This window comes from Oreochromis niloticus, linkage group LG3 (assembly GCF_001858045.2).
Source record: "Oreochromis niloticus isolate F11D_XX linkage group LG3, O_niloticus_UMD_NMBU, whole genome shotgun sequence".
In the NCBI taxonomy this organism is placed as follows: domain Eukaryota; kingdom Metazoa; phylum Chordata; class Actinopteri; order Cichliformes; family Cichlidae; genus Oreochromis; species Oreochromis niloticus.
This window is the reverse complement of record NC_031967.2, coordinates 69,647,146-69,668,033: the sequence shown is the minus strand read 5'-3', so window position 1 is coordinate 69,668,033 and position 20,888 is coordinate 69,647,146. Positions and strand designations below refer to the sequence as shown.

Sequence of the window (20,888 nt, the reverse complement as noted above, 5' to 3'; positions counted from 1 at the left end):
CAGGCTTAAGATCTTAGGGTTCTGGGGGTTCTCCGCCTCTGGGCTGGGGTTCTGGCTGGGCCTGGGCTGCTTGGGTCCTCGTCGGTTTGTCACTGGGGTGCTGGACGGGTCCATGCATGGGGGCCTGGCCCTGGTGCAGTAGAAATCTGGTGCATGGGTGGAAATGGGGGGGGTTCAGCTGGCAGGGAGGTTGTTACTGTATTTTGCAGGTAGTCTCTGCTCTTGATGAGTCCACTGTGCGGCGGAGGGCTGAATGTTGGAGTGGGTGTAGTTTTCCCTCTGCGGTGGGGTGAGATAGGCTAACCTGTGCTCTTTGGGGTTTGGTAGTGCTGCTGCTGTGGGCCCTGGTCTGGATGGGCAGAGCTTCAACATCTTTTTGAGGGGGCTGTGAGTAGTGAGTCTGAATAAACCATTTTCTGCACCTGTATTGCAAGGCCACTGTCATAGTATGCCGAAGCAGACAGTATGGATAGTAAAGAGTAGACCCAAAATGCAGACATGAATGAACGTGGAACAAAACTTGAATTTTAACAGAAAGCAAGCCATTTATTAAGGCTGGTAAGACATTACAAAACAAAATGCAGAGGTAAAGCTGAAAAATAAACTAAACTGGGGAAACTAAAGATAAACATTAAAAAAATGAAACCTGACATGGGTACAAAGGAACATGGAAAAGTGACACAAAGGACAACAGACAACCTGACATGGAACAAAGGAGGACAGAGGACTTAAGTACACAGAGAGATAATGAGGGGGATGGTGAACAGCTGGGAAAACAGAAAACAGGATGGAACACAGACTTGGCAACATAAACTTGACAACATGGACAAGAAGACAAGAAACATGACAGACTAACACAGAAGACCTAAGTAAACATAACTAAACTAAACTTAAGGCAACCAAATAATAATAATATTACTCAACACATTTAAAGGGATAACTTGAAAACTCAAAACATAAACTGAAAATGGTGACAGCGTCTATAAGGCGCTATGGCTCGAAGGTCATTGGTACCTGTTGTGGCAGTTCCGGGACCAGAGGCTGGACAAGTGGGGGGCAGCTGTCAGGCTGAAGAAGGAATCTTATCAGTGTTGGTTAGTGGTCTGTGGAACTCTTGAGGCAGTTAACAGGTAATGGCTAGCCCAGCAGAGTGCAGCTTTGGCAGTGGCTGAAAAAAAACTCAGTGTGAGAGACATTTGGTGAAATTATGGACTTTCATATGGCCTCAAAGCAATTCTGGCAAACTGTTAGACAACTAAGGTAGAGGAAGTGATGCTCTGCTCGGACTGTATACAGTGGTAGTGTGATGCTGCTGACCTAAACTGAGGGTACAGTCAAGTGGTGGAAGGAACACTTTGGGAATCTTCTAAATCCTATTGTCATGCCTTCTGTAATAGAAGCAGTGTCCAGGGATGGTGCTTATCAATGGTTTGAGATCACTGTTCTAGTTATGTAACTGCTTGATGGAAGAGCTTGTGAGGAGGACAAGGAGTGCTCTGAATTCCTTAAAACTCTGGATGTTCTGGTGCAGTCTTGATTGGCATCTTTCTGCAACATTCTGTGGAGGTCTTGGGTGATGCCTGTGGATTGGCAGATGGGCACCAGAGGATGCCGTCCAACACATACTTCTCAACCTCCCTAACTTAGTCTATGTTGGGCAACTGCAGAGGAATATTTGTCTGTTAGTTGAATCTCAGAATGAAGGTGAACAATGCAGTCTTAATCCTGGTTGTGGAACACTGGAGCTCTTCATCCTTTAAAAGATATCCAAGGGTGTGTGTGAATTTGCTCATATTGCTCTCTTCCGGTCCATGTTGGACTCTGTAAGGGCTGCCTTTTCTCACAAATTCTGTTCATAATTTTAATGGTACAAAAATCAAGGCATAGCCAGGAAGTGGAGCGTTTCCTATTTAGTTGCCTTAGCATATCAGCTTTGCTTTGTCAACTCTAATTAATGTGGTTCTGTCAGCTTAATTAGCTGCAGAGAAGCAGTTCAGTGTTAAGCAGCAAGAATGAAAATTAGCACCTAAGATCTAAGGCCATGATTCTCAGCAGGAAAAGCATGAAGTGGGCAATCCAGGACAAGTACCTGCCCCAAGTGAAGTTTGAGTGTGAAGGGGGACCTAAGCATGACATTGGCATATGTATTGATGTGGATGCTGTAACGGTCCATTGTGGTGAAGAGAGAGCTCAATGTAAAAGTGAAGCTGTCAGTTTTCCACTCCATCTATGTTCCTATGTCTATCAATTGTCATGAGCTTTGGTTATTGACCAAAAGACTAATGTTGCCTGTCAAGAGATTTATTCTAAAAGACACTTCTTCAGCTGAGAGTCTGATGGTAGAAACACACACACACACTGCAGTTTTTTACTTGCAAGCAAGGGCAGTCACAGAGCACTCACACGAGAGTGAGGGCTCAGGGACTCGCGCTCTGCCACTGCCCTGGTCTTTATTTATATACAAGGTAATACAATAATGAATACGTCTGTTCATAGACAGAGGAATGTTGGTGCATATGTATGTGCGTATGCAGGTGTGTGTGTGTGTGTGTGTGTGTGTGTGTGTGTGTGTGTGTGATTCTGAAGAACGCAGCCCCTCTTCTCGTTAGGGAGGGAAGGTAAAAGTGTCCAGCTCTCCTCTTCCTAGTAGGCAGTGAAACTGCTTGTTCAGCTCTTATTATCGCTGTGAGAAGAAACTTATAAAAGAGAGCAGAACAAGTCTTGTAGTGAACAACAGTCTAAGTCATCAAAAGGTCAACATGCAGTATCCTATCATATGCAAACTTATATCATTAAAAGCTTATACTGACTACTAAGTACAATTCTCCATTGACATTGCCAATTCAGTGACTTAGTTTCCCACTAAGGGAAAAGACTAAGAGTTGAGATGACCCATTGGAGAGATTATGTCTCTACTGACCTGGATGAGCTGTAGGAGAGAAGAGAGGGAAGTGTAAGCTTTTCTGCTTTGTAACTCCAAAAAACGGCGTTTTTCGCCTCTCACCGCGATGCAACCTAACTACGAATAGGATGGATGGATAATTAAACATAAGTATAATTAAACATTATACTTATGTTTGATTATTTTTAACACTTGCTTAAAAAAACTAATGAATAAAAGTAAGTGCCCCACCACGTTCTTTGAACCAATAAAAAGCTGGTGCTCAGAGGAAGAGGGCGGGCTTTACTTGGTGTCAGTGAGAGAAATGAAAAAAGCTCAAATGAGTGAGAAGGACGATGAAGGAAACATCTGTGCTGTGTCTGCTCTGTAAGTAGAATCTCTGTGTTTGTTTGAATTCTTGTACTTTGACTGTCTGCTCTCCTGATAACTGATGATGGAGGAGAAGACATGAAAAACAAATCAGTAGAATAAAATAGAATAAAATATACAATAAGATAAAAATAGAATACAAATGCTATATCAACACAGCTGCACAGTGGACACATGACTTTACTGTGTAATTTAAATTTTGTGGATATTTTTTACATACTCTGGGTGTTGTCAGGGCACATAATTACTGTGATAACATTAAGAGCTGCTTTTGAGAAACTGTGGTACAGAAACATGAGGAGTCCAAACTGTGTAAACAGTTTTGACTCAACAACTATCATAAAGTGAAAATTCTAAACAAAAAGAGTATACAAATATGTGTCAATGATTTCTATCAGTACAGGTGCCAAAGACATGTTTGGTTAACTGTTGATTCTAAACTGGCTGCAGGTGTGAATGTTAGTCCGTGATGGACTGACTCACCTTATAACAGCTGGAATAGACTGCGCCTCTCCCTCAACCCTAAGTTAGATAATTGTTTAAATGAAACAATGAAAGAAAATAGATGGATTTTCAGTATTACACACTTTTCCATTGTTTTGTTGTTCAAACCTTATCACTTTATTGCTGGCATCAAAAATAAAATGAGCAGATATATCAGAGAGAGACTAGTTTGTGTGTTTGTCAGCTGTTTGTGTGGAGTTGTTCTTTATGTTCACCTCAAATCAACCTGAGTGTCATTTCTCTTTAGTTCTGATCTCACTGCTGAGCTGCACAACAAACCAAGGTCAGTAACCTTCTTCTGTCACAGTTTAAACCTGATGAATGCTCACTGATATGACCTGATTGGGTTTGTGTTTCAGAATGTAAAAAATAAACAGATTTTAACCCTGACAGCTCGTCTGACTGTGAGTCCCAGCAGCTCTCAGTTTTTTTTTTTTTTAAACCTGTCCCGTTTGGTTCTTTTGCCATCAGAATTATTGTCTAAAGGCGAAGAAAGTTCTTTAAAGGAGACTTTGTGTCTCTGAGCTGTGAGGAGGACGACAGCTCTGCTGGATGGACTCTGAGGAGAAACACAAGCAAACGACAGAGGACTCAGTGTGGAGAGATGGATAGGATACATGTGATATCATGTGTTGGATCAGTGTGTGTTGTGGTTCTACTGGTGTTACTGGTTCTGCTGGTGAGACGATGTGTTCACAGGAAACCTGAAGGTGAGACTCAGACTTTTGGATTTTAAACATGTTGGTTATGTGAACCTGCACATTATACTATTTATATTTATTGTGATTGATGTTTTTGCATTTAAAGTTTTTCTCCAATATAACTAATGTCATTTGTTATGTTACATTTTGAAAAACCTGACAGATTTATTGAGTGAAGAAAAAAAATAGCATAATGAATGAGCATCTAATGCTTAAGTCTCCTGCTTAGAAAACCTCAGACTTCAATTTACTAATATTTGTCAGGATGCCATAACTAACAAAAACAACCTCAAACAAACTGGATTTAGAGAGATTTTTAACATGCCTAACTTATTAGATATTATATTATCATAATTGATAAGTGTACCTACCACACCCAGGTTTTTGTGTCCATGAATGTTGATCAAACAGACACTGCCTGTGGTGAGACTACATTTGACACTGTTCAGGTTCTTCGTGTCTCCCATGATTTGCAAGCAAACAGTATGAACTCTTACAGATCACAAAAAAATCCACTGTTCCCTCCAACATGATGCCAAAGTTTGTGCTCCTCTTGGAGGACACACCTGAAGTTTTCTTTGGTTCACACTGTACCTTAATTAGCCACAGTTCCAGCTTATATAGGCAAGAAGTCAGGTGTGTTACAACTTTTGACAATGACATTACTGAACGGCTCAGAATACGTTCTGCTATATCTCTTCCTTTTCAAAGTGTTTTTCCTTCCCACTGTCACAAAAGGGATCAAACGGGTTGTTTAATTGTTGGGGTTTTCTGTGTATTATTGACGGCTCTTTATTTTGCAATATAAAGTGTCTTGTTGCCTCCTCACTGGTGTTTCTAAACTATATAAATAAATAATTGATGTAAATTGCCATCTTGCTTTGGTGCACACGTGTTGTTAGCAGGGTGAATGTTAAGATGAAGTGTATAAAGAGACAACTGTTATAGGATGAATCTTTGTAACTACCTAAAAATGTTCTGCATGTAAAACCACAGCAGCTCCTTCCTGTAGTCTGAAGACACTTCTCTGTTCTGGTTTGGCCAAGCACAGAGTTCATATCGTGAGAACTCGCCCTGTGGTTCCTTGTGTCAGTTTGCACTGAAATAGGTGTCAAATCTGTGGTTGTGCACCTTCAACTAGTTACAGTAGTTGTTGTTTCTCAGTAGCAGTGTTGGGAGAAACGACTGAAAAGCAAAAGCTATTTATGAAAGTTATCAGTAAATCTTTGGAAAACCAACATAAAAAATGTATTTTTAGCTGTGGTCTAGCTGCTCTATACTGTCTCCATAACCTGGTACCCCAGTTTTGACCAAACTACGTGGGGTGTTGGATTCAATGTAAAGTAGATCCACAAATGTTCTGATGTTTGCAGTTATCTTATAACAATTGTGATATTGCCACACTGGCTGAATGTAAATCGTGTTTCGAGGCTTGCTTTTTTTAAGGACAAGTGATGTCACTGTTGATGTCACTCATCACAGATGAAGGTGGCGTGGGCGATCGTGGCTCAAGAGTTGGGAGTTCGCCTTGTAATCGGAAGGTTGTCGGTTCGAGTCCCGGCTTGTACAGTCTTGGTCGTTGTGTCCTTGGGCAAGACACTCCACCCGTTGCCTACTGGTGGTGGTCAGAGGGCCCGGTGGCGCCAGTGTCCGGCAGCATCGCCTCTGTCAGTGCGCCCCAGGGTGGCTGTGGCTACAACGTAGCTTGCCATCACCAGTGTGTGAATGGGTGGATGACTGGTTGTGTAAAGCACTTTGGGGTCCTTAGGGACTAGTAAAGCACTATACAAATACAGGCCATTTTACCATTTACCAAGGTGAAGTGTCGCTGTTTCAGAAACTGAATCAAGTGTTGGTAAGAAGATGTATAAAGCACAACAGATGTTGGAGCCTGCTGAAGGAGGCAATAAATAAAGACTCAGTTTTATCAAGTATTCATGATGTCTCAATCTGGCCATCACTGCTGTCAACATTAGCTGGTGCTGACCAGTTCTGAACTGACTAACTATTTCCCGCCCCGTGACGACATCGAGCTATTATACGCATGAACCTCTAAGGCCTTTCCTGTAAACACAGTCCTCCACTGCAGTATCGCTCTCTGGAGTCAATCTATTTCTTGGTCACCAACAGACCACCTTCATTGAACACTCTAAACAATGTTAATGGTGTGTTTGGGTCTAAAGGGATTATTATAGTGCTTTCTAGGTACTTTTGCAACCCAGTATCATGACTAAATGTGAAATAGAAACGCCGGTCCCCTGTATGCATTTTACGCTTTGTTTCTCCGAAACATGAAATGGACATGCATGCACAGAAACGGCTCTGCACCGGTGTTTCTAATCTGAGAGGCTACTGTCGGGTTGGACCACAGCAGGCGTCTTGCCGAAGCTTTGGTAGCTAGTTGCTAACAAGATTCATGATTCAAGATACCAGTAGACATCCAACAGCTTACTCCAGTCGCTGGAGAGCACGAGCCACCGTGGCCTCACCACCCCCTCCTCCTCTCTCCCTTGGCTTCTCCCATCAGACAAACCAATCAGGATTTGAGAAACGGAATCTCAGGCAAACATACCAAACACTTTCTAAACACCATGTATGTTAATATTATGCATGGTTTTAAATATTTGCACCAATTATGAAAATCTTAAAGTGGGATAACTTATTATTAATCTGCAGTTAAATTACATTTAGTTTTCCCACTTTTTATTTACTTTAACACTAAAGTTTTAGCCAGAGTTCATCTTCTGTTTATTTAATCTCAGTATTTCCATCATGAATACATTATTTTACAGTACTGTTGTTGTTGTGAAGAAATTTTGTGTTTTTCTTTTTCTGCAGAGATTTATTCAGCTGCAGTCTACTCAGCAGTGAGAACAACAGGCATCAGTTATGAACAATTATGCTGTCACACCAAAGAGGAAAAGAGGTGCAGTTGCTTTCCATATAAATACAGCCAAGAAATGTATTTCGTTTACTGGTGTTGGAACGGCCATTTATATATCAAACCTTTCACATAATGAGGTCAGTGTGTGAACAGCAATTCCTGTGTCATGAACTTGCTGTGTGCAGGCAGGTGAGGACCCAAACGCAAAACTCACAGAAAAAGAACTGAACTCAAAAATCACTGCTTTATTGCAGGTTTAACAATGATACAGAACTATACTGGGAATGATAAACTGAGGAAACACAGGGAAAATCACATAGCTTCAGGGACAAGATATCAACGACACAACACTAAGCATGGAGAACACAGGGCTTAAATACAATAGGCAGTAACGAGGAAATGAGACACACAAGGGGAGCACGGCTGGAAACAATCAAACCTGATGAGACTGAGGGAAGCAAAACAGAATACATTAACCTTCAAAGTAAAACAGGAAACGCACAGACAGAACTTACAGACGGAGACTCAGGGGAAACAGATACACAGAAGAGAAGGAGCTCAAAATATAACCAGAACCTAACCCCAAAGAACATGAAAACAAGAATTAATCTAAAACAAAAGATGTTAATAATCAAAACCACTGAGTCACACAAACTATATCACTCAGGGTGAAAGGTGGGCTTCACACTTTTACACATCACCAGCTTTTCACATCTATTTTAAAAAGGCGGTAAAACTTTCATAAAGTCCCCAAGCAAAAAAAACAAAGAAGTGAACTAAACTTTTTGACTTTCAAAACGCAATTTAATGTAAATGATTAGCTGATAGTTTCAGCTCTGTGGGTTCAATGTTTGAGTTTGTTAATTTAACTTTAAATTACAGTGTGAGCTGTGTGGAGCCTTTGTGATTTGTATCTGAACTGGTTCCCAGTAAAGTCTGAACTGGGACTGTGTGTGACACAGAGAGGTGGAGATTGGAGGTCTTGATTGAACTACAAAGCTTGTAATCATGTTTCCTGTTGTTTGAACTGTGTGTGTTTGTGTTCAGACTTTAAACCAGAGCCAGACGTCGTCTACTCTTCACTGAAGTAGTCCACCAGTCCAACCACTGACGTCCATCTGCTGGTCTCTAATTGGTCCGCCCAGCACATCAGACCAGAGGACATCCACATGTTGTTCTTTTCTATTTTCAGATTTTTTTTTTCTTATCTGGACAACTATGATATTTTCAAATTCAATTTTCCTGTAAAATCATCAATAATAAACATATGTTAATGTGTTTTTTGCCTACAGTAAGTCTCCCTGTTATTTATGATTTAAAATATAACTCAGACACCTTGTCCTTATTTCCCCCAGCAGCTATCAAGTTTATCTACATTAAAAAGCTTTTATTCAGTGTTATTCATGTGGTTCTGTGGGTTTCCCCAAGATGTCAGGTGGAAAATGTGACTTCTTCCAGTTTGGTTGTGGCTAATTGAAAAACACATCTTTTCTTTGTAGAAAAGAAAGAACAAGCACTTAAAGCACAGCAGCAGAAAAAACGCAGTGGCTGGAAAACAAAAGAGAACATTTACCTTAATGCTGTAAATTACACAGAAACCAACCAGCAGCAGATGACGTGGCAAAAATATTGTTTTGATTAATTAACTCTTCTATTTTAAGAAAAAATAAATAACCCAATTCTTTAGCAGCAGCTTCTTAAATAGTTCTTTATGTTATTATTATTATTGATTACAAACACTACATTTTTAACTCTTGTTCATTTTTTTGAACAAAAAATTATTATTGTTCCGCCAGCTGAGATACATTCACAGTGTAACACTCAGAGCTTTATCATGAACTCAGAGAGCTGAAGTGTTTAGAGCTGAACTACAAACTGGTGAACATGTGACTCAGACTGAACTGACTCATCTCCTGAACCAGTTCAGAGACCAGTTGTTACACCTCAGTGAAGCCTCAAAAGAAAGTGATTCACATATGAAGTCTGCTGCCATCTACTGGTATAACAGGGTGTTACAACAGAGCTGGAGCTCAATCCTAATACTGTATTGGTATTAAATAAATACAAGTGAGATAGGATTGATGCTTTGATTCTATCCCCCAAGTTCAGCATGTAGCCCACTGAAATCTGTTAATTAAATATATTTTTTAATTAAAAAACAAAACTAAATATGCACTATAGAAAATGTATGTTTTTTATATCCTTTCAAATACCAGAAGTTAAACCAAAGCACTTTAGAGTCACGACCTTTTATAGTCTAGGTCTCTAAAAAAGTTTTAAAATACTTGAAAACCTACACAAGTTGCCTTTAGAGCTGCTGATTGGTTCCCCATTAAAAACTGGCTGTTTTAAAAACCCTTGTGCCAGCAGTTGTTCTCTCTCAACTGGCAGCAGCAGACCTGTCCTTGGCCTCCAAACCCTCAGTAATCAATTTTGTGTGTCTTTTGAGAATAATTAGATTTTGTATGTAGTGTTGTAAATACTCTTTAGTTTGGTTTTATTTCACAGAGTTAGATTTCACTTTTTTGGAATAGCTTGTTCGTTTATTATTTTGGTCTTTGTTCACCCCAGAGTTAATGCTTTCAGTTTTGGTGTTATTGGTGGAAATAAACCTCACCTTACGTTATATTGGCTTTGGGGACTGGGGCAGAGACACCTTTTTAGCCCTTATGTTGGTCCTCCTAGACAGGGACTTAAGATTTAACGTTCAGAAATCTATCAGATGACCACTGAAGTAATTTGGGTTTAAGTGCCTTTCATCAAAACAATGGTTCTTGGTGTAGTAGCTGGGCTGGTTGAGCAATGCAGTGAAGGTGGTAAGGGGCCGTCCTTCAAATTCTGTTCTGTCTGCTTTTGCACTTTTTTTTTTGTTAACTTTGCAATTTTGGCGTCTACGCCTCCAGCACTCCTCGCCACATGTCTAATCCACACTTCCCCAAAGCACCCAGCTGTGGTGAGTGACAGAGACTTTGTTCATGCTCTTTCAGAGACAGGGAAAAATATGGACAGACACTGCTAACCCCAGTTCCAAAGGTCCATGCCACCACCTGCCACAGACTCAATGTCATCACCCGCTTTGAGAACTAAACCAATGGGTCCCTTTCCAGCTGAGGCTGGAGGACGCTCATCTCCAGAGCCTGCTGCGAGCCCTGCACAACCACAGCCTGTTTCGTCTCAGTCAGAGGCCTCAGTGATGTTGGGTTATATCACGTCTCAGCCAGAGGTCTGCGCTCCGCTATCTGGTTCTGCACCTGCCAAACCTGATCCGCAACATTCGGCACTGCCTGGACCTGTCATGCCATGACTGGGACCTCCTGCACCGGCCACTCCAGGTACCGTCTCCACCTGCCATGCCACTTCAGTGCTGGTCACCTACCAAGCCAAAGATCTTCACCCACACCGCGGCCAGCCTGCAGCCCTGCCACACCTCTGGCAGCCGTCCTCCTGAACTGCTTCTTCTCTGCTGTAAGCCACATGGCCACACAGCTTGGGTTTTCATTAGTCTTCAGTTCTTTGTGTTTTTTGAGTTTCTCCTCTCAGTGTCCAGTCTTCTCCTGTGCATTTGTACAGTTACTGACCTGGATGTCTCTGTGTCACCAGCCTGTATGACTTTATCTACTTACCAAGCTACTCATCTGGTCGCCCTCCTGCCTCTGCGTTTGAGTTGGTCTGCTCTTTTGAATCAATTTTTTAAAAACATGGCATCATTAACCACAGCTCCTCATACACTGCCAAACAAGTCCAGTCTCTGTTACAACCTTTTATAAAAACACAAACTACTGACCCATCAGAGCTTCATTGTTCAGGGCTTGAGCTCAACAAGTTCTTGTTGCTCTACTCTCTGCTCTCCTTCCTCTTTTAAGGAACACTTTTTTGCTTTGCTTGCTAAACATAATTTAAAATGTCACAGTGCTGATTAACTGCTCTATAATATTAACACGAAAATTACCTGCTGCATAATTGAGGTAAACAAGTTAGCTGGTGTGTGGCACAAATGACAAGGTCAGCAAGGTCAGGTAGTTAAAGTAATATATTTCCCAGCATGTCTTTCATGCCTTTTTAGAAAAAGGTACCTATTTTTCAATTAGTGGATTTGCAAAATACTCAGTAAATATTATTATTGGGAATCTGCCCAAATCTACTAGGAAAGTCTTTAATGTGTCCACAGTCACACCACCTCCTTCCCTTCCTCTTACCACTCTCACCTGTCCTATCTGCCCATTGGAGCTGGAAGCCAGAGTGACAAGTGAGTCTGTAAAGGTCATTCATTCATGTCTCCGTGAAGCACATGAGGCCACACTGACAGTAATCCCCCTGCAGCAGACAGCACCATCAGCTCTACCAACTTGTTTGAGACAGATCTAACATTTCCCATAATAACAGACGGTATCCATCAGCAGTCTCTCTGTATAGAAAAGTCTAGAGTGACGATGTGGTCACTTTACTTATATATTTAACTGGTTATATTTTATATAAGGAGATCCACAAAGTTGATTTTATGATTCAGTGATGACTGAATAATGAAACATTTCTCATACCGATCATTTTACTTTTTTTTTTTCCAGATGAACAGTTTCTGTGATATTCTTATTAAGGTAAATATATTATTAAAGTGGCACACTCAAAAAAATCTGATGTTGGATGAACACAATTTAATCATGGCACCCAATTTGCACACAATTCAACCAAGTACAATAAACCATTTTCGATCATGTCAAACCAACACATTTGGCATTTGGTGGTTTAATGTAATCCGATTACGTTGGATCAACATGGTATACTTGCACTGGTTTGAAGTGATTTATTTAAGTATATAGAGTGAAATGTGTTTTAATTCATTCTACACAGGTTAAAAACTTTTGGAAAACACAATTAAATCTTGTTGTTTGAACAACTACTTTGTTAATCAAGGCAATTACTGCAAGTCTTGCTTAATAAACCAATATGGGGCTGATGATTTCACTCATTTCAATCGAATTATTTCAATTAGATTTGTTTTCATTTGTTACACATTTAGAAACCCACTACTTTACAAAAAAGTCACAATCAGATTATGATAACATTAACTTTATTAACTGCATTTAGTGGACAATATAAAAGCTTACCATTTTGTACACCTGCAAGCATTATGCCACTTCAAAAGGTAAAACGTTAGAATACTTATATAGGTAATATGTTGGAACCAAAGCTTCCACAACTAAAAACAGATGCAAAATTTGCTCAATATATTAACTGTATTTTAAAAAATTAAACTAAAAGATAAAAATACACTCCCACTTGGCAAGTTAAAACATTTGACAAAATAGAATTACTATTGTGTGAATTTGGAAAAAATTTAGGAAGTAAAACTAAAATAGAAACAGAAGGCTTAACATCAAATTAGATGACATGACAATTTTTTTCAAATACAATTAATTACTTGAAATGAAAAACTACATTTGTTTGGTGTATCTCATTGTAATAATTATTAGTTTGACCAATTTTTATATTTCTGTATTTATTTTTTAATTTTGGTTGCAGTTCTCCACAGCTAGCAATATAGTTTTGCTGTGTTTTAAAACATACTAGCAAGCAAAATTGACACATTAAAATAATACAGTGAACTTAACAGGTGGCAGTGGTCTTAAACTTTACAGGCCCTTGACACATAAACATAGTAACAGTGCAGCTAAAAACAACAATGAACATTTCTTGGGGAAAACCCCTCAATGCAGTTTCTGTAAAATGTTGACTTTGTTCTACAAAGGGGGAAAAAAAAGAGGGGGGCACTAAAGCACTCCAATGATATCTTCATTCAACACATGACAGCATTATGGTATGTGTGAATTAGTACCTATACTACAAACTTGAAATTAAATGAAAAATAATTAACAGAACAGTACTTCTGATCCATTTTGAGCCATCTATATAAAGACAAACAAAAATCATCTGCAGTGCTGTATAAAAGGTGAATTGCCCAACAGAGAGAATCCAAAAACTTAAAAAAATATATTTTTTAAATGAAAGAAAAAAAATATAAACTCAAATGTTAACATTATATATTGGAAATCACCATTGCACCAATGAACCATTCAAGACCTATCAGTCATTTTCAAGTGCTCTCACCCCATAAGCTTGTTTTTCAGAAACTGTGCCTTTGAAGAGAGCTTTTGTCCATCAAGATTTAAAATTATCTTCTGGAGGACTTCAAAGGTGCATTTAAGTTCTGGTGGGTAGCTCAGGTTCAAACAGTATATGAGTCCAAACAACAGAGCACATGCTTGTGCAATGTTACCCAAATCAGTGAGAGCCTCCACACCCTCAATCACGACACCAATGTCCTCTGGGTCATCTTCAGGTTCAGCACCCCTCCTTCTGGATGACGTACACCCCCATCACAGTTTGCTCCATGCAGCTTTTTGCCTCGCTGTCCGTATCCTACGTGAAAAAATATAAGACAAAGTAAAATTTAAGAGATTGTTTAAACAACTGTTTCTATGCTGTTCATAAAATCCAAGTAGTCAAAGTAATAAACAGAAAATTACACACCACTAAAGTAATTGTTAGTAATTACTCCAATACATAAATTATAAAATACACCTCTCATGTCAAAAGAGGTGGCATAATTGACCTCTCACTGGGCCCTCCCCCGAAAGGGCCATTGTCCAATTACACATTATAGCAACCGTTACTGTGTCTGACAAACATTAACCTCAAGCAAGACAGTGAAGCGGTGTGCCCACCGATACCCCGAAAGATTGTGTCTGGAGGAGTTGTGTTCTTTCCATTCACAAAGTCAAAAACAACGTGAATGGATTAAACAGTGTGGATGGCCCCACTCCCAGGTAAATGTACCGAACATTATGAAGCATGTCTGCTCGCACATTTGGGTACCCTTTGGTGCGCAGAGGAAACTATTTGTTTGTCTGACGTAGCAAGAGTAACTTAGGGGGACAGGACTCGAGAAAAGGCTAATTCAGCTGCTAGAATAAAACAGGTATAGAAGTGTTAGTACAGCTGCATTTGAGGCAACGTCACAATTTGTATGAGAATGTTACAGTCAACATGCTGTCACAGTGACTCACCAAGTACTCCTTTATTAACTTCTCATAGTCTTCGTTTAGGTAGATGCACAAGGACTTCAAGATGCATGCTCGTCTGGTATGGATGTTGTCATGCTGGAGAGGAGGAGGAGATAATATGAGCCAAAACCAGGCTGTTTTTCTTAAAGCTAGGGTAATCAGTTAACTTGCATAATTATTCTTTAGGTTAGAACCTGGCATGTACCATTTGTTAAGCCGAAACAAAATTGACAACTTCATCTCCAAATAAAAGTTATTTTTGCTGCCTATGACAAAGTCTACTCAATCCTAATACAAACCTTGGAGATGGCAAGCATGAGACCTCTTATTTTCTTTCCAGGTGTCCCTCCTTTGCTCAGAAAGATTTCCATTAAGTGTGGCGCGTATTGGTCAAGCTCGGCAAAGAAAGTGGATAGCAGAGGCTTTGTGGTGATTCGCAGAAACTCCTTGTCAATCTGCAATAGAGAACAAATACATTGATTAAAAACTCAACTGTATATTTCACTCACTTCACATCCAAGCTGACTAAAGCTGCTTTTAGAAGACCATGCAGACATCAGTGCTGTCATCAACGACGGCTTCTGAGAAGCTTTTGGTCAATTATAAGATCTTAGCTGTGGCTGCCATCAGATGCTTTTCACAAAAGATTAAGCCATGACGGGATAAAGAGGGGTCTAGGGGCGGGCTGTGACGTGCAGGGTTGCGCATACAGCGTCAGACGGAAGAGACCGGTAAACAGGTCTATAAACATTCAAGCAATAACCTATAATCATTTCTAATATGACACACTAAATTAAAATCACTTTAGGTTTAAAAACTTCAATAAATACAGATATTAAGAAACCCTCAGAGGAAAGCGATCCACATGTTTGCGATACTGCTGTGCATATGTTTCACCATCGAGTGTGTTTTCAAGATTTATGCTGCTGCTCAATTTAACCCGTTAGTTACGAGCTGGAGAAAATGTGCAATGAGCTGTCTGTGGCGAGGAGCTGCAGTTAGGAAGGCAAGAGGCAGACGGACGCAGCACCTGCTTTAAAACACGATGGAGAACAGTCCCTCTTTTCTTTCGGGACCACTGTAAATATTGGTAGCTTAGATTAAACTCCAGCTGTCTGACAATAAAGTGTGGAGGATTCTCCGTTTTAGCACAACGCCTGTCTGATCGGTCATACAGTCATGCCTCTGTTGCATTCACTGAACCCAGGAAAAGTCATAGCACTCAATTAGACTGATCCGTTCTGTGTAAAAAACAAATAAAATAAAAATAAAAAAATCACGGGTTGATAAACGTTTGTGGGTAAAGCTGAGAATGTCCTGGTCAGCCGAGGCCAGCACACATTCCATATGTCATCAGGAGACCTCCCTCTCTAGCGCAAAGACTTCATTCACAAGTCCAGCATTGAAGCAAAATTGCGGTAATATTACTATGAAGCTTGCAGGCACAGAATGCAGCAATATCGCGTTTCGCCAAGGCATAGTGGCACATTTAGAAGACACACCATTGCGGGAATATTACTCTGATATGCCGCTACGTTGCGTCTTCTAAAACAGGCTTAAAAAACAAATGCACAAATGTCTCTTTGTGCATTTGCTGAGCAGGATCAATGTCCACAAGGCTGCAGGTCCTGATGGTATCCCCGGGCGTGTTCTCAGAGCGTGTTCTGGGGAGCTTGCAGGAGTGCTCACAGACATATTCAATTTGTCCTTGGCCCACGCTGTGGTACCGGCCTGCTTCAAATCCACCTCCATCGTCCCGATACCCAAAACTCCAACCCATCTAGCCTCAATGACTACCGCCCAGTAGCACTCACCCCCATCATCACTAAGTGCTTAGAGCAGCTGGTCTTAGCACACTTCAAATCCTGTCTCCCCCCAACCCTGGACCCCACCAATTTGCATACTGCCAGAACAGGAGCACAGAGGATGCAGTCTCCATTGCACTGCACTCTGTCCTCTCACACCTGGACAACAACAACACCTACGCCAGAATGCTGTTTATAGACTTCAGTTCAGCATTCAGTACAATCCACCCCTCACAACTCATCAGGAAACTGACAGACCTGGGCATCAGTTTCCTCATCTGCAAATGGTTACTGGACTTCCTGACCAACCGCCCTCAACATGTCCGACTGGATAACCGCTGCTCATCAACAATCACAATGAACACCGGTGTACCACAAGGCTGTGTGATGAGCCCTTTCCTCTACTCCCTCTTCACCCATGACTGCAGACCTGCTGATGGTTCCAACACCATCATTAAGTTTGCAGATGACACCACAGTGATTGGCCTCATCAGCGACAACGATGAGACCGCCTACAGGGAGGAGGTGGATCGTCTGGCTGAGTGGTGCGACACAAACAACCTGCTGAGAAGACTAAGGAGCTCATCGTGGACTACAGGAGGAATGCTGACCCACATCCACCCATCCACATTAAGGGGACGGCTGTGGAGCGTGTGAGCAGCTTCAAGTTCCTGGGAGTCCACATCTCCGAGGATCTCATCTGGACGACCAACTGCTCCAAGCTGGTCAAGAAGGCTCACCAGCGCCTCTTCTTCTTGAGGACTCTGAGGAAGAACCACCTGTCCTCAGACATTCTGGTGAACTTCTATCGCTGCACCATCGAGAGCATCCTGACCAACTGTATAACAGTCTGGTACGGGAACTGCTCTGCCTCGGACCGGAAGGCGTTGCAGAGGGTCGTGAAAACTGTCCAACGCATCGCCGGAGCACCACTTCCTGCCATAAAGGACATCTACAGGAAGCGGTGTCTGAAAAGGGCTGGGAAAATCATCAGAGACCCCAGTCACCCATCACATGGACTCTTCACCCTCCTGCCCTCTGGGAGGCGCTACAGGAGCCTCCGGACTAAGACCACCATGTACCGGAACAGCTTCTTCCCCACAGCTGTCGGACTCCTGAACTCTGCCTCCTGACATCTGACCCACGTTAAACTCATGGACTGAACATACACACACCCACAACCACTAGCACTTTACCACTACTGTATATTTCTGTGTAAATATCATTCTGTACATACGATAATTTTTAATCCTACAACTGTTTATAACTTGCATAGTTCACATTTCTGTATAACTGTATATCTCATATTTCTGTATAGTTTTTATTTCATATTTATATCCTGTTCATAGCCTGTACATAGCCTGTACTCACTACAGCCTGTACATACTTATAGTTATAGAATATTCATAACATACTTCACACCGTGTACATTATAACATACCATAATAGACCCATTTCTGTAATATACTTACACATCTATATTATTGCTAACATATATTGTAATATATCTATATCACGGCTAAAGCACTTTCTGGATGGATGCAAACTGCATTTCGTTGCCCTGTACCTGTGCATGTGCAATGACAATAAAGTTGAATTCTATTCTATTCTATTCAATGTAGACCTGTAAAAAAGCAGACCAGAGTACCTGTATAACAGTAGAGGTTTTGGTTTAAGTGTTAACAGAATGCCATCTGAGGCTGTATTTACAACATTTTATGACGAGGTAGGATCCGGATGATTCTTATGTCCTGATACATAAAACCTACTAAATTAAATGGTACTTACTCTTTCACATTACTATTTTCAGTGATACAGGAACCAACAACAGATAGTACTTTTAGTTTTGGACTACAAAACATAAATTACATGCAACTAGGGCTGCCACAAACGATTATTTTGATAGTCGACTAGTCACCGATTATTTTTGCGATTAGTCGACTAATCAGATCATGCATCCATTGGACGTAAAACGTACAGCTTATTGCACCAGCAGCATCTGCTCTTATATAACTATCATTAGTTTACAGCTTGAAGTGTTTAAGGTCTGTGGCAACTAAAAATAAAGACAAGATGATTGTTTATTAAATTTTAATGAAATTTGCAGATTGTTTCGGTGAAGTTTAATAAACTCCTTGCCATCTAAAATATAACGGGCCACCGAATCTCACACTTTTGTGATTGAAGTACAAGCAGAACTTAACAAAAAACTCAACTCCTCCACCAAGCCATCTACTGCTGTAGCTGGAGTTTGAAATATATGTTCCAATTTTAACAATATCCCAGCTATTTTCTGTTCAACAAGATCTGTCAAATTTTCAGTGGAATGATTACTTCCTGACACCAACTCAGTTCCAACTTCAGGATCTAAAAAATCAGAGCAACTAGCACCTACACCTTCAGGGTCATCAGAATGTTGTGCTGAGTCAAAACACACCACTAAACCTACCTTGAAATCTTTAAGTGAATCTGAATGATGCTTCCTCTTTTTGTGTGAATAAAATGTATCAAAGATATTTGTCTTGGAAGAGCAGCCTGAAAATACACAAGTTACTGTCTCACTATTTCGTAAATGTGATCCAATATGTCCAAAATAATCTCTCTCTGTGGTAAGGTCACTGCAGTCACATAATGTGCATGGACAATTTACATATATACAAAGATAACGCTGGCTGGGTCCATAATGGTGATGTAATCTACAGTGTTTCAATAATTTGTACCTACTACTCTCCCTGATGGAACGACGCTTGCACTGCCACATACAAGTCACTGAAAGAAAAAAAAGAGAAGCAGTTTTAAGGATGGTTTTATTGGCACCTTTTTTTCCCCACTTTGATTAAATCATAAAACTATCATAAATAATGTATGATGGTAAAAACTTACCATGTATTAAAGAGGAGGCACAAACAATCAGGAAAAGGGGGCAGCTTTCTTTGTGGTGTTACTATGGTAAAGAAAACAGACAAAATTATTTTATAAAAATTCCACAGTGGATTTTTTTTACTTTGTTGCAAATGTATAAAAAAAAAAATACAAATACATATAAATACCTCGTGCAATATAAAATTCACAGATAAATATCCAATCTCTTGCCAAATGTAATAGCAGTGTTTCACACTATGCAATAAAGATGCTGGTAGTTGCGGTAAAGGTCCGACAGGCAATTTTCATAACTATCCGCCATTGCCTTTTCCTCTGACCTCGTGTTCATGCTCTTTTTCCCATGCACTAGCGTTCAAGTCAATTCGAAGGATGCAGCCCCTGAATTTAGACACAGCTAATATTTAGCAACTCGCGCATGCTAGTTTAACTTGCATTACCGCGAGAGGCCGAATGCTTAAAAAAAAAAGGAGAGAGAAAGAAAGAAAGAAGAAATGCAAATGATAATAAAAAAAGTGAAGAAAGACCATGTCTTGCAATAACCGTCAGTTAAAACCAAAGTGAATGCTAACAGAGCTAGGTAAAAGTTTAATGAGACAACCATACTAGCTTTAGCTAACTTCATTTACTTTGAAAGTGAATTACAAACGTGTTAGATATTGAACTAAACATATCAATAACCGCTAAAAACACTATAAGACTAACTGCAAAAACGGGTAACCAAAAAAAAAAAGAAAAGCAATGAAGTGGAAATGCTAATAATAATATAAATATAGCCGGAGCGGATTAGAAATCAGGTATTAGACGGTACCGATTGGCACCGTCTAATACCCGATTTTCACTGTATTTGCTCCACTCCCGCTGTCTAATGACAAATTACACATTTGGAATTAAAGACATTGTTAAACAATTAACCAACGGAACAACTTCGTTTGACTAAGATATTTTCAGTTATTTATTACTTACCTGTATTGTGGAAGAATCCGCAGAGGGAAACGGCAGTTCACTGAACACATATAACTTTCTCCGCGTTCCCGCCTCTTCACTTCTGGGAAGTTTGAGCATGCGCACTAGGCATCGGTTTTAGAGTTGTTGATTTAAAATAATTACATTTAATTGAACTGAATAATGCAAATCTAGTTCATTAAACTTTTTGTTATTTTATGTTAAACCAACAACTGATAATGATTTAAAAACCTAAACTCAATACGGTCATGTTAAATAGACAAATGTCTATTGAATTAATCAAACAACTGCCTTAGTTGACTTTTTTGAGTGCAAGATCACTATGTATATTTCACTGTATTTGGTGCTACAAGGTTGGAGAAAGTCTTGTAAGCAGTGTGGGTCTGGATGCCCCAGTGGGTCATGAAGGTACTACAGGTGGGTCACAGTAAAAACTGAAATTCAGGTTGAAATTAGTCACAGCCAAGTGTGTTAAATTACACAATTATCTGAATGTATTTATTTATATAAAAAGTGAATTAAAAATAAAAGGTGGAGAGCTTGTGACATCACTGACTACTCTGACCTATATTTACTGCTCTGTAAGAATAGATCTCTATTATCACTGTTACAAAAACAATGAAACACAGCTATTGAAGTTTGTGTGTCAGTGGCAGGTGGGTCACACATTGACTTTCACACTTTGGGTTTGATTGATTAGATTGAAGATTTAGCTTTGGGTGGAGTGTGTGGAATTTTCTGTTTTTTGAATGGGAGGAACATTATTCTTGTTTTTTGGGAATTGGTGACTTAAAATATTTTCAGTTATAGTATTTG

The 20,888-nt window shown here is 40.1% G+C and overlaps 2 long non-coding RNA genes across 2 annotated transcripts; one reads left to right on the top strand and one right to left on the bottom strand.

Annotated features, from left to right (window-relative positions):
* The first annotated feature begins 6,493 nt into the window (after positions 1-6,493).
* On the top strand, positions 6,494-8,640 carry LOC109201279 (uncharacterized). The gene is made up of 2 exons (XR_002061309.2): positions 6,494-7,402; positions 8,408-8,640. It is a non-coding gene; the product is annotated as an uncharacterized LOC109201279 (long non-coding RNA).
* A 3,352-nt stretch (positions 8,641-11,992) lies between these two features.
* LOC109201263 (uncharacterized) lies at positions 11,993-20,376 on the bottom strand. The gene is made up of 6 exons (XR_002061285.2): positions 20,073-20,376; positions 19,110-19,170; positions 18,947-18,995; positions 14,721-14,876; positions 14,425-14,517; positions 11,993-13,777 (listed from the first exon to the last, which is right to left on the bottom strand). It is a non-coding gene; the product is annotated as an uncharacterized LOC109201263 (long non-coding RNA).
* Positions 20,377-20,888: the final 512 nt, after the last annotated feature.